The 11,595-nt window shown below is 41.3% G+C and overlaps 1 long non-coding RNA gene across 1 annotated transcript; it reads left to right on the plus strand.

Annotated features, from left to right (window-relative positions):
• Positions 1-1,554: 1,554 nt before the first annotated feature.
• On the plus strand, positions 1,555-4,089 carry LOC147371076 (uncharacterized). Its single transcript, XR_015165785.1, has 2 exons — positions 1,555-1,685; positions 2,366-4,089. It is a non-coding gene; the product is annotated as an uncharacterized LOC147371076 (long non-coding RNA).
• The last annotated feature ends 7,506 nt before the right edge of the window (positions 4,090-11,595 follow it).

The raw sequence follows: 11,595 nt of genomic DNA on the forward strand, positions 1-11,595 counted from the left end.
TTCCAGATTTGCTGACATAATGATGCAAAACCTTGATGGCATCTTCCTTTAGGGATTTGAATAGTTCTGCTGGATTTCATTGTATTCACTAACTTTATTAACAGCAGTGCTTCTTAAGGTCCACTTGACTTCCCACTCCAGAATGTCTGGCTCTAGGTGACTAACCACACCGTTGTAGTGATCCAGTTCATTAAGATCTTTTTTTATACAGTTCTTCCATGTTTTCTTTCCATCTCATCTTGATCCCTTCAGTGTCTGCTAAGTCTCTACGATTTTATTCCTCTATTGTGCCCATCTTTGGGTGGAATGCTCCTTTGATGTTTGCTAAGAGCAAATATTCTAGCTCATGAAGTTAGACTTGGAAGGCAGTGTAACTTCACTTTTGCCATTGTATTTTATTAGTTACAATTACATCACGGCTGGTCCATATTCAAAAGAAGGATAATGCTCTATTTCAACTTCATTTCTTGACAGGGAAGTAGGAAGCTTCTAGAGCATGTGGGGTAAGAGATGTTGGTGATTTTTATATTTTGGAATATGTTATCTGCCACAGGCATTATGATAAAGCAGAAAATTGGACTTCTGTTGTAGTTCTTGCTTGTCACTTGCTATGAATGTATATCCACTTCTGCAATGGATACACATTCATAGTAATGTGTATCGTAGCTTGGTACTCGCCTGTCAAGAAGTGAAGTTGAAATAGAAGATTATCTTTCCTTTGAATGTGGACCAGCCGTGATGTAGTTATAACTAATAGAATACAGTGGCAAAAGTGAAATTATTTTGCCTTTCAGTGATAACTTCATGAGCTAGAATATTTGTTCTTTAAGGCTTTTATTTAAAGTAAGCAGTCCACGATGCCTGAGACTATGCTATAAGGAACCCAAACTAACTCCTGTAAAAAGACTCCATGGTCAGGCCATGAGGGCAAGATATCCAGCTAGCTGCCATCAGCTTCATCACTCCCTCTGTCCAACCCTAGTCATCATATGACTGCAACTGCACAAGACTCCTTGAGCCGGAATCATTCAGGTGAGCCTTTTCTGAGTTCCTGATCCAGAGTAATAGTTAACCAGAATACTATCACTTGAAAATCCAAAATAGTTGTGTTAACTGTCTGCATGGTAGATTGCATGAAATCTTCCAAACTCTTTACCCTCCTCTGTGTCCATGCCATCTCCCATGTGTCTTTGCAGTTTTCTCGAGGCAGACTATATTTGACCACTCCTTGATGGTGGGTTCAGCTACATCAGCATCTCCAACCTTTTTGGCACCGAGGACCAGTTTCATGGAAGACAATTTTTCCATGAACTGGTTGGGGAGGGGATGGTTTCAGGATTATTGAAGCACATCACATTTATTGTGCATTTTATTTCTATTTATATTACTTCAGCTCCACCTCAGATCATCAGGCATTAGATCTTGAAGGTCAGAAATCCCTGAGTCACATGACTTCTTTTGGTTGAAAGGATATTTACAGATGTAACACAAATAGAGGCATACAATGAGATTTTGTGTCTTGTTTGCTTATTGTGTCTCTTTCGTGTCCATGAGATGACTATCCTTTGGTTACAACCAGTCCACTGGTCCAAGGAAAGTGAGTGAATGTGGACTGAAGCTAACCCAACTGAGCTGAGCCTAGATCAGCTGGCCCTCTGCCTACCTGCAGAAGCATGAAAAATAAGGTACTGTTGTTTTAAGTCATGGAGTTTTGGGGTGATTTGTTTTGCAGTGATGGTTAACTGATACACCAACCTTCTTTGGAAAATGTATATCCTTTTAAGACAAGCAAAAAAGAAAGATGCATATTAATATGTGCCTATTTTAATTTGTTCTTTAAAAAAACCAACCTTCTGAGACCCACTTCTAAAACAGTCTTGTGTTTTAGGAGACGATAAACATGGGCTCATGACTCAAGCAGGCCAGTCAGAGTCCTTCCCTGAGATTGTTAAAACGGGAGCAGTAAATTGAGTTAGACAAGATAGGAGAAGACAGTGGCACCCCACTCCAGTACTCTTGCCTGGCAAATCCCATGAACGGAGGAGCCTGGTAGGCTGCAATCCATGGGGTCGCTAGGAGTCGGACACAACTGAGCGACTTTACTTTCACTTTTCACTTTCATACATTGGAGAAGGAAATGGCAACTCACTCCAGTGTTCTTGCCTGGAGAATCCCAGGGATGGGGGAGCCTGGTGGGCTTCCATCTCTGGGGTCGCACAGAGTCAGACACGACTGAAGTGACTCAGCAGCAGCAGCAACAGACAAGGCTGTGGTCCGTGTGATCAGATTGGCTAGTTTTCTGTGATTATGGTTTCAGTGTGTCTGCCCTCTGATGCCCTCTTGCAACACCTACTGTCTTACTTAGGTTTCTCTTACCTTGAACGTGGGGTATCTCTTCATGGCTGCTCCAGCAAAGCGCAGCTGCTGCTTCTTACCTTGGACGAGGGGTATCTCCTCATGGCTGCCCCTTCTGACCTTGAAGATGGAGTAGCTCCTCTCGGCCCTCCTGTGCCCGTGTAGCCACCACTCCTTGGACGTGGGGTTGCTCCTCTTGGCCCCTGCCCCTGACCTCAGGCATGGGGTAGCTCCTCTTGGCCCCTGCCCCTGACCTTGGATGTGGGGTAGCTCCTCTCCACCACCCCTGTGTGGAGGCAGCCTGGCACTCTCAGTCGCTGCCCCTGACCTTGGATGAGGAGTAGCTCCTCTTGGCCACACTTCTGCGTGGTCCATCGCAGCCAGTGCGTAATGCTCAAAATTCTCCAAGCCAGGCTTCAGCAGTACGTGAACCGTGAACTTCCAGATGTTCAAGCTTTGGTTTTAGAAAAGGCAGAGGAACCAGAGATCAAATTGCCAACATCCGCTGGATCATGGAAAAAGCAAGAGTTCCAGAAAAACATCTACTTCTGCTTTATTGACTATGCAAAAGCCTTTGACTGTGTGGATCACAATCAACTGTGGAAAATTCTGAAAGAGATGGGAATAGCAGACCACCTGGCCTGCCTCTTGAGAAACCTATATGCAGGTCAGGAAGCAACAGTTAGAACTGGACATGGAACAACAGACTGGTTCCAAATAGAAAAAGGAGTACGTCAAGGCTGTATATTGTCACTCTGCTTATTTAACTTATATGTAGAGTACATCATGAGAAATGCTGGACTGGAAGAAGCACAAGCTGGAATCAAGATTGCCAGGAGAAATATCATTAACCTCAAATATGCAGATGACACCACCCTTATGGCACAAAGTGAAGAGGAACTAAAAAGCCTCTTGATGAAAGTGAAAGAGGAGAGTAAAAAAGTTGGCTTAAAGCTCAACATTCAGAAAACGAAGATCATGGCATCCGGTCCCATCACTTCATGGGAAATAGATGGGAAAACAGTGGAAACAGTGTCAGACTTTATTTTTCTGGGCTCCAAGATCACTGCAGATGGTGATTGCAGCCATGAAATTAAAAGATGCTTACTCCTTGGAAGGAAAGTTATGACAAACCTAGATAGCATATTGAAAAGCAGAGATATTACTTTGCCAACAAAGGTCTGTCTAGTCAAGGCTATGGCTTTCCCAGTGGTCATGTATGGATGTGAGAGTTGGACTGTGAAGAAAGCTGAGCACCGAAGAATTGATGCTTTTGAACTGTGGCGTTGTAGAAGACTCTTGAGAGTCCCTTGGACTGCAAGGAGATCCAACCAGTCCATCCTAAAGGAGATCAGTCCTGGATGTTCACTGGAAGGACTGATGCTGAAGCGGAAACTCCCGTACTTTGGCCATCTCATGCAAAGAGTTGACTCATTGGAAAAGACTCTGATGCTGGGAGGGATTGGGGGCAGGAGGAGAAGGATGGGATGGCTGGATGGCATCACCGACTCGATGGATATGAGTTTGAGTGAACTCTGGGAGTTGGTGATGGACAGGGAGGCCTGGTGTGCTGTGATTCATGGGGTCGCAAAGAGTTGGATACAACTGAGCAACTGAACTGAACTGAACTGAAGTACCAAATATATGAGTACACAGCCATATCCCTTCATATGGCACAATATGAAGAAACATGTCTGCAACAGTGAATAAAAGAAACATCAAGAGGCAGAAATCAGTCTTTATGGCATTTGAATCCTTCATTCTAGTTATTGAAATTCCTAGAGTTGGTCTAATCCCTGCCTTTCTAAAAGGTTCAATCTTGTATTGGGCCTGGGAGTTTCATTGGTACCTTGCCATCACATCCTCTTTATTACTCTAGTTTTAGTTACATTTCTGTCGCTTGCAATAAGTAGCTGTCATTGATTCAAACAAGCAGTATGAGGGTTCAAAGTGTTCACAAGCCCAAACTCTGTCCCCTGTCACACTTCTATTAGCCTCAGTGAAATCAGGAATCATGGCCACATATCTAACCACCTGCACTGTCTAATCTAACATGAATCCTAAGGCCTCTTGTCTATAATCAGCTCCTTATCTCAGAAATGGGAATGATTTGCCTTCTGAGTTGCTTTTCCCTGGATAGTGCTGAACTCATTCTTCATTTCAACCCTTTCACCACTTCGTTGTTTCGGGACTTTAATTATTTCAAAGAGTTCTCAAGATGATGTGTAGTTTTCCAAAAGCTTATGTTCACTGTGGTCCAAATTTTTGTGTCTCCGCTAAATTCGTATGTTGAAAACCTAATGCCTGGTATCATCATATTAGGAAATGGGGCCTTTGGGAGGTGATTAGGTCATGAGTGTGAAGCCCTCATAAATGGGGCTAATAAAATGACTCTGGAGAGCTCCCTGTCCCCTCCCACCACGTGAAGACACAGTAAGAAGCCGCTGGCTATGAACCAGGAAGAGGACCCTCACTTGCTGTGCCTTGATCTTGGACTTCCCCACCTCCAGAACTATGAGAGACAAATGTCTGTTGTTTATCAGCCACCCAGGCTGCGGTATTTTGCTACACAACCCAAGCAGACTAAGACACCAATCATCACCAAAAACACAACTAATAGATAAGCATTTATCTCCTCAAAAATCTGAGCAATTGTTTGATTTTTGTTTCTCAGCCAGGAGTGCCTTGGGAAGAAAATAAATGTTTATATTCTCTTTCCAGAGCCCCAAGCCTGTCTGAGGAACCCACTGACCAAGGATAAAGGAAATCATTTGTCCTCAGTCTCTGCAACTCTACTTGTAGGGCATTTGACTTATTTTGTAGAAAGGGGTGGAGGATGAAGGAGGTAGAGACAGAGAATTACATCTGTATCAGATTTAGCTCCCCAAATAGGAACTGGTTGGTGCCTTCCAACAACTCTTTTTTTTTTTTTTTCCAATCTGAAAGATGGGGATGTTATCTCCCTTATTGATTTCTACTAATCAGGAAAATTCTGGAGGCAGGGAGAGGAAGTTACCAATATTTATTAACATTAGGTCTTTTCATTCTGGCTACTTATGGCTGAGTAAGTAGCCATAATTCATGAGTGATTAATAACACTGCTCCAAAGGAGACTGATTTTTCAACTATGTTTTTCAACTATGTTCCATAAAGCCTTGTTTTATATTTCCCTGCAGGAGTCTCTCAACTTTTTGCACATTTATAATGATCTTTTCTCCTTTCTGTTGATGTGCGATCAAGAACCTGATGTGCATCTTTCAGCATCACATTACTGAAAATCAGCCTCTTTGTTGTAGGGCTTACTATCCCCAGAGGAGACATTTAGGGACCAGATTCTTGGTGCTTCAAACAGTGTCTGACACATGGTAGACTGAAAAAAAAAAAAAAGCAATGATTGAATTTAATGTTTTAAAACCATATATGGTTCTTAATATCAAAAGAAGCCCAAAGGAGAGAAAGCAGGGGTGTCTATGGCTTGTTCCGGAGTCAATAGTAAGAGCTTACAGTGAACGGTGTCGGATTTGTGATCTGCAAAGAAGAAGATTTAATTTCGGGACCAGGGATCAGGATTGATCACTCAAGAGCTTTTGTAGAGCAGAGTTTTATTATTATATAATTATATATATATATATATATAAAATTATAATAATTATTATTATTATTATTAAAAAGGACAGAGAAAGGTTCTGACATATACATCAGAAGCAGGACGGAGAGTGTCCCCCTGCTTGTCTTTTGCAAGCTGTTTAATGTCTGTTAGAAAGTATTAATCAGATAAGAGAGACACCTCAAGGCTGATGGAGTCTCACCAGGCCCCTCTCCCACAACATTCATTTTTGAGATAGGATGGCATGAGGTGTGTCTTCCCCATCCATAAAACAATTGATATGAATACTGGTTTATTGACCTATTATCAGCCCAAGGTTTGAGAAAAGAAAAAAAGTTAGTCTTAGATGGAACCATTTTGAAGAAAGGCAAATTCCAAAGCAAATAAATAGTTTCATTAACATAGCTTAAGAAAAACATTTCCATAGAAAAACCTCCTTTTAATTTTGTACAGAGAAGAAGATAAAAAAAACCTGACACTTGTAGTTTGTTTCCTCCTGCTGCTTAAGGGAGAGGTAAAAAAATGTCTGGCAGAAAGCAAAGAACTAAAGAGCCTCTTGATGAAAGTGAAAGAGGAGAGTGAAAAAGTTGGCTTAAAACTCAACATTCAGAAAACTAAGATCATGGCATCCGGTCCCATCACTTCATGGCAAATAGATGGGGAAACAGTGGAAACAGTGACAGGCTTTATTTTCTTGGGCTCCAAAAACACTGCAGATGGTGACTGCAGCCGTGAAATTGAAAGATGCTTGCTCCTTGGAAGAAAAGGTATGACCAACCTAGTGAAGTGAAGTGAAGTTGCTCAGTCCTGTCCGACTCTTTGCGACCCCATGGACCATAGCCTACCAGGCTGCTCAGTCCATGGAATTTTCCAGGCAAGAGTACTGGAGTGCGTTGTCATTTAACAGAGACATTACTTTGCCAACAAATGTCCGTCTAGTCAAGGCTATGGTTTTTCCAGTGGTCATGTATGGATGTGAGAGTTGGACCCTAAAGAAAGCTGAGCGCCGAAGAATTGATGCTTTTGAACTGTGGTGTTGGAAAAGACTCTTGAGAGTACCTTGGACTGCAAGGAGATCCAACCAGTCCATCCTAAAGGAAATCAGTCCTGAATATTCACTGGAAGGACTGATGCTGAAGCTGAAACTCCAATAATTTGGCCACCTGATGCGAAGAACTGACTCACTTGAAAATCTTTCCCGGATGCTGGAAAAGATTGAGGGCAGGAGGAGAAGGGGACAACACAGGATGAGATGGCTGGATGGCATCACCAACTCAATGGACATGAGTTTGAGCAAACTCCGGGAGTTGGTGATGGACAGGGAGGCCTGGTGTGCTGCAGTCCATGGTGTCACAGAGAGTCAGACACGACTGAGTGACTGACCTGAACTGCACTGAAAAAATGTCTGACACTTGCAGCCTATATTCTCCATTTGGAGACTGCTGGCCTTCCTGCCTGTTACTCTCTCAATAGGATTCAGTTTCTTGAGTCACAGACCCATTTCAGAATCTGGTGAAAGCTATAGGCCCTTTCCCCCACCAAGCACATCATATAAAGTTTGCTTAAAATTTTGGGTTGTGTGTGTGGCCTTTGTGTTAAGACTTTCTGTTAAAGCAGAATACTACATATTATGGAAAAATATTCATAATCATTGGGGAATGACTTTGTGGCTAGTTTGTGCTCAGATAACATCATCAAGGAGAATGCAATGGCACCCCACTCCAGTACTCTTGCCTGGGAAATCCCATGTGCGGAGGAGCCTGGTAGGCTACAGTCCATGGGGTCGCTAAGAGTCGGACACGACCGAGCAACTTCACTTTCACTTTTCACTTTCATGCATTGGAGAAGGAAATGGCGACCCACTCCAGTGTTCTTGCCTGGAGAATCCCAGGGATGGGGGAGCCTGGTGGGCTGCTGTCTATGCGGTTGCACAGAGTTGGACACGAGTGAAGCAACTTAGCAGCAGCAGCAGCAGCAGCAACATCATCAATTCTTCAGAGCTTATTGTTATGATTTAATTGAACTAAGTACTCTTTGCACGGTCATTTAAAAAAGAAAAAGAGTCTTCTGTATTGGGCATTGAGCAAAAAAGAGGATTATAGAAAGGTTATAATACCTCCTCCCTATGTATTTTCATTCTCTGTTCCAATTTAGACGATTTTTAGCATATCCACATCCTCGGGGCAGATATGGTCATCAAGATATATGATGTTAATGACCTTCCAGTAACATAACTTTACCATCTGAATCTGAACATTTATATGGACTGTGCCCCTTATTATTTTAAGGGTAGGATGAGATGAAGAGAACAAGATATTTCATAGAGGAAAATCCCTAATATACCCACTGACATCTGCTTTGTCCTTCTTTATTTAAAGTTCAATAAGCCTAATCAATACATACACACTTTTAGGGCTTCCCTGGTGGCTCAGTGGTAAATAATCTGCCTGCCATTGCAGGAGACACGGGTTCAATCCCTGATTCAGGAAGATCCCACATACCACAGAGCAACTAAACCAGTGCATCACAACTATTGACCCTCTGCTCTAGAGCCTTCAAAATGCAACTCCTGAGCCCACACCACAATCCTGAAGCCTGTGCATCCTAGAGCCTGTGCTCTGCAAAAAGAGAAGCCACCACGACGAGAAGCCTGTGCTCATCAACTTCAGAGTAGCCCCTGCTTTCTGCAAATAGAGAAAGCCTGCACAGCAAGGAAGACCCAACACAGACAAAAATAACAAATAAAATTATATTTAAAAAATAGTCTTTAGTTTCATGCTTTGGAATGTCTCTGTCTCCTGAGAACCAGGAAGGAAATAAGATGATCTAGAATTACAGTCACAGAAGTTTAAAATTCAAGAGTATAAGTCATCTAACCTGATATTTTGGCTTCACAAGTGAAAAAATGTAAGACACAGAGAGGTTAAAGTAACCTTTCCAAGATCTCTATAACTTTTCCAAGTTCTCCATAACAGATTCTTCACTCTCTCCTTGTTAGAAAATTATTCATTCACATAACATTATCAGGTGTCATTGTAACTCCTCCCAATAGAGTGGGTGAGAGTATATTTTTTCCACCTCATTGATGTTGGCCTTGGCTGCGTGACTTGCCAATAAAATATTAGTATTAGCTTAAACTTTAAATATGTTTGTCTAATTTGGTTTGTCTTCTTGCACTCTTGGCATTTCATCATTAGAAGTTGATAGGCAGCTGCTGAACCCAGATGATGACAACATGTGGTACACAGATGGAGTGCAGAGTCCAATCAAGCTGAACCAAAAGCATCATCATGTCTAAGATCAGATGAACAGCAGCCAGCGAGAGAGTGTGAGTGTGTGCATGCTCAGTCATGTCCAACTCTTAACAGCCCCCAAGAACTGTAGCTCACCAGGCTCCTCTGTCTAAGGCATTTTCCAGGCAAGACTGTTGCAGTGGGTTGCCATTTCCTACTTCATGGGACCTTCCCGGCACAGGGATCGAACCTGCATTTCTCACATTGGTAAGCAGATTCTTTACCACTGCGCCACCTGGGAAGCCAGACCCCAACATGCAGATTCATAAACAAGAACTGTCTTTGTTATTTTAAGCCCCTGAGAAGTGGAGGACTATATGTTATACAATACTATCATAGTGAAAAAGCAGGTTGCTGCTGCTGCTGCTGCTGCTGCTAAGTCGCTTCAGTCATGTCGGACTCTGTGCGACCCCAGAGACGGCAGCCCACCAGACTCCCCCGTCCCTGGGATTCTCCAGGCAAGAACACTGGAGTGGGTGAAAAAGCAAGTTAATAGTCTCCTAAAAGATTAGCCAAGGTACAATATTCAAATATTTTTTTTCAAATTGTGTTAATTGTAATTCAATTTGCATGCATATAATAGAAAAACTCAAATAACAATGGCTTAATCAAAATTGAATTTTACTTCTCTCAGTTAATGCAGTCTAGAGTCAAGCAATTCACACTAATAGCTTAGTAATTCTCTGAGGTCATTAGGCTTTTCCTGTGCATGGCTCTGCCATCCTTAGGATATGGCCCTTGTCTTAATGCCCCAAATTGCTAGGACAGCTTCTGTATCAAAGACTCAGGAAGAAGAATGGGAATAAAAGGGACAATACATGTTTACTCTTTCAAGCAGAATTCCTACAATTTCCACAAAAATCTCTGCTAAGATTTTATTGGCCAGAACTAAATCAAATGACCATACCTGGATGCAAAGGAGATTGAAATATAGACTTTCCCTAAACAACAATGTACCAAGCAAAAATTATAGGATTCTATTACCAAAAGGGAAGGGAGAATAGATACTTTGAGGCAACGAACAGTATCTGTCATAGTGGACAAATATTTATTGCCCTATAAGAAGTGTCCAATAAATGTTTGGTGAATGACTGACTAAAATGTTAATTAATTTTCATGACCTAAATCACCAAAAGGGAAAAAAAATAATTCAGATTTGATTATATACTTCATTTAAAATTTGTTTTCTTGTAAACATGATGTTTTTCTATGCATTATAAAAGTTTGCAATTCCATTCAGCCAATAGTACTGGGGATTATAATGTGAAAAATCATTGTGCTTGGAACTGTTAGAATCCAGACAAGAAGAAGACACAATCCCAAGCTGCATGAAAGTCTGACTTTAGAGGAAGGTATTGTGGGAGAGCCATTGAGTTTACAAGCAGTATGGGACACTTTCCTACAATAAAACTGTTTTCTATCTCAGGGGTCTCCTTTTGGTCTCACTTTCTGAGGACTTTCTCTAGTGTCACTGAAGCCTATTCAGCTCATTAGTGGGATAACCCAGAATGTCCTGGAATTTAATTCTTTGTGTTTGTAAAGGGGTTGTTTTATGCATTGCAGGATTATTCTGTTTATCACTATGTTTAACCAAAGAGATTGAGTTATTCAAAAGCCTTCATTTTATAATAGATATTCTAAAGTTAAAAATTAAAAATTAATGGAAGTACAGGCACATGAAAAGATGCTCAACATTGCTAACCATTAGAGAAATGAAAATTGAAACCACAATGAAATATCACCTCACACCCATCAGAATGGCTACCACCAAAAAGTCTACACATAACAAATGTTGATGAAGATATGCAGAAAAGTGAACACTTGTATAGTATTGGTGGGAATGCAAACTGGTACAACCGCTATGGGAAACAGTATAGTGGTTCCTTGAAAAACTAAAAACAGAACTATCATACGATCCAGCAATATCACTCCTGGATATATATCCGAAAAAAATTAAAAACATGAATGCAAAAAGATACATGCACCCCCAATGTTCATAGCAGCATAATTTACATAGCTAAGATATGGAAACAACCCAAGTATCCATCAACAGATAAATGGATAAAGAAGATGTGCTGAGTAATGGACTATTACTCAGCCATTTAAAAAAATGAAATTCAGCCATCTACAACAGCATGGATGGGTCTAGAGAGTATTATATCAATACTTAGTAAAATAAGTCAGAGAACGATAAACACTGTATGTTATCACTTGTACATGGAATCTAAAAAATAAAACAAATGAATGTATACAACAAAATAGAAACAGACTCACAGGTTTAGAAAACAAACTAGTGGATACCCGTGGGGAGAAAGGAAAGGGGAAGGGCAAGAGAGGAGT

The sequence above is a fragment of the Bos grunniens genome, chromosome 6, assembly GCF_055505025.1.
Source record: "Bos grunniens cultivar Pamir isolate PY7600 chromosome 6, Bosgru_T2T1.0, whole genome shotgun sequence".
Lineage (NCBI taxonomy): Eukaryota > Metazoa > Chordata > Mammalia > Artiodactyla > Bovidae > Bos > Bos grunniens.